General features: G+C 40.6%; 1 pseudogene; it reads left to right on the top strand.

The window, feature by feature from the left end:
* On the top strand, window positions 1-2,019 carry LOC102251657 (annotated as a pseudogene).
* Window positions 2,020-3,159: the final 1,140 nt, after the last annotated feature.

The following is a 3,159-nucleotide window of genomic DNA, read 5'->3' as shown; positions in this document are numbered from 1 at the left end:
ATGGCGGCGGCTCTCGTGCTGGCGGCTGCGCTGTCCCGCCCTGCCTGCAGTATGCAAATTAGCCGCCATCTTTGTTGGCAGTTAATTTGCATATTGCGCTGATTACCATGTTTGTCTATTATTAGATAGGATCAGCAAACAATATATGTCAAAGATGAAAACAAACATAGTAAAGGTTTCCTTAAGTTTTTGAATATGTAACTTCATTTACTTGCGATTCATAATTTTTTTCCTAAACTGCTGTAAAATCAGCAAAAATTCCTTGGCAATTTTACCATAGTTCCTAGGATATTGGTTGGCACTCAAAGGGTTAATAATGGATAATGAATAATGTGCCACGGCACACTATGCAGCTATTAATACAATTGAAGTGGATCTTTAGCTCTCACATGGAAGATGTGCAGAATTTATTAAGTGACAAAGTCATAGCCTGCTATAAATGGCATAACTTTATGTGAACCCCCAAAAGAGTGAAGAAGAAACACACAAAAAAACAACCCAAGAATTCTTTGATAGTATGGAGGGAAAACGACTTCACAGCAAAGATTGAAAAGCCATGGAAGCCTGACAAATTTGACTACATAAAAACAAACACTTAAAAAAAAGCATGCATGGTAAAGACAACACAGCTTAACAACACCAAAAGATAAATGAACAGGAAATTTTAAAAAATGTTTTCTGCTCCTATCATAGACCAAGGGCTGATCTCTCCCTAATTAATATAGAGCCCCTAGAAATCAGTAAGAAGCATAATGGAAAAATGGGCAAAGGATATGACAATTCACAGAAAAGAAACTATTAATGGATCTAAGATCCATGAAAAGATATTCACGCTAAAATAAATGAGATAAAAGCAAATTAAAATCATATTGATGCTATTTTTCACTTCTCAGATTGCAAAAGTCTGGTAACACTCCATTGACGAAGGACATGGAGAAGGGACCCCAGAGGCGCTGGTGGGAGTATACTGGTACAGCCGTCTACAGAGAGCAATTTGGAAATATTTATAAAAGTTACCAATGGGAGTTCCTGGAGGGAGGAAGACAGGTGGCGGAATGGTGTCTCCTTCTCTTTGCCCTGCAGCCCACCCCCTGGCTCCCAGCCAGCCTCCGGTGAGAAGCCCTGAGCACCGCCCCTATCACCTCCCCACGGCCTTGCCATGGCCACCAGCACATAGAGCTGCACATGCTAGAAATCTTTTCAAAAACGAATTTGGTTTTGGGTTGATGAAACTGGGTGTAAAACAAAGTTATACAGTGACATGGAATTCTCAACATCTGGTTCATCTCATACAGACACTGGTAAAGTTACTGGGACCTTGGAGACCTAACATAAATGGTGTGAATGTGGCCTCCTTTCACAGGGAATGGAACACTGACGACACTGGGAACAGAAATCTCAATTGAAGACTAGATTTGTCACAGTTTGAAACTGACATTTAATACCACTTCTTCACCAAGCCCGGGAAAGAAAAGTGGTAAAATCAAGTCTTCTCACAAGAGGGAGTGTGTAAACCTTGGATGTGATGTTGACTTTGATTGTGCTGGACCTGCGATCCATGGTTCATCTGTCTTTGGTTGTGAGGGCTGGCTTGCTGGGTACCAGATGACCCTTGACAGTGCCAGATCAAAGCTGACAAGGACTCGCTTTGCGGTGGGCTTCAGGACTGGGGACTTCCAGCTGCACACTGATGTCAATGATGGGAGAATTTGGAGGCTCAATTTATCAGAAAGTATATGAAGATCTTGACACTTCAGTAAACCTTGCGTGGACTTCAGGTACCAACTGCACTCGCTTTGGCATTGCAGTGAAATATCAGTTGGATCCCACTGCTTCCATTTCTGCAAAAGTCAACAATGCTAGTTTAATTGGAGTGGGCTACACTCAGACCTGAGGCCTGGTGTGAGGCTTATACTGCCTGCTCTGGTAGGTGGGAAGAGCATTCGTGTGGAGCCCACTAACTTAGGCTTGCCCTGGAGTTGGAGACTTAATCCAGCTGAAAGAAAACTCAGGGAATGAATATTAGAAGATTTGGCCTTAATGTATTTCCAGTGTGACCAGCAGCCCTCCCCCACCCCTGCCAAGAAGGTGATCAAAACAAAGGATGATCTAAATAAGAGCTGTATTTTAAATATTTAGACAGTTACTTGTTCTCTGGTTTCTAGTTGGTTACGTATCCAGTTACCAATGCACTGTCCTGCAGCCACTTACACATCACTTAATGTATTTAACTGTTGAATACACTACCCACCAATAGACCTTTATGAAAACTGAAAAAAATTACAAATGTATATGCCTTTTGGCCCACAATTTCACTTCAGAATATGTATTCTACAAATATACTTCACCATGTACAAATGATGTATCTATAAAATTATTAATTGCAGCACTATTTCCAAAACATTGGAAATAACCTAAGTGTCCAAACAGGAATGATCACAAAATTATGATACGTCTGTACAATGCAATGTTATGTAGCTATAACAAAAAATGAGGAAACTCTTTTATGTACTGATATAAAAAGATTCCTGAACTGGATTCAGTAAAAGATGGAAAGTGCAGAATAGTGTTAGAGTATGCCTTCTTTTTGTGAAAAAGGAAGGATAAAATGCTTCTTGTTGCTTATGTTATTTTATCATATACTTAAAAAAATTGAAAATTGTGTAAGAAAAAAAGTATTGGTTGTCTGCTGTGGGAAAGGGAGGGTGGAAATGAGGTGGAAATGAGGTTTTAAGTTTTTAATTACATATAGTACTTACTCTTGCTCCACATGCTAACTTCTTCTCGACTTTAATTGTCATGGCACATTAAATCAACTTTACAGGCCACTAATAGGTTACAGCCCATAATTTGCAAACTGGAAATGCTCTTCTTCAGTCGCCAGTGGTGTTGAGCTACCCGGGCCGAGTCGCGATGAGTGGGCCTGTCTGCAGGCTGGAAGACCGGCAGAATGTCCTTATGCGCTCTGGTCTCGCCTTGTATAGAGCCATAGATGTGTGCCCTGCCTGAGCAGATCCCCACTTCAATGCAGAATTTTATGTGTGTCTGAATAATTATTCCATTTACAGAACGATGCTTTGTTTTAGTTTTAGTTTATTTTAGTTTTGTTTTGTGGTGAGCTCCACATCAATGGAAGTGTGCAGAGACTGCTGGTGTGGC

The sequence above is a fragment of the Myotis brandtii genome, unplaced genomic scaffold (assembly GCF_000412655.1).
Source record: "Myotis brandtii unplaced genomic scaffold, ASM41265v1 scaffold600, whole genome shotgun sequence".
NCBI classification, from domain to species: domain Eukaryota; kingdom Metazoa; phylum Chordata; class Mammalia; order Chiroptera; family Vespertilionidae; genus Myotis; species Myotis brandtii.
Note: the sequence above shows the minus strand (reverse complement) of the source record. Positions and strands in the feature narration are given on the sequence as shown.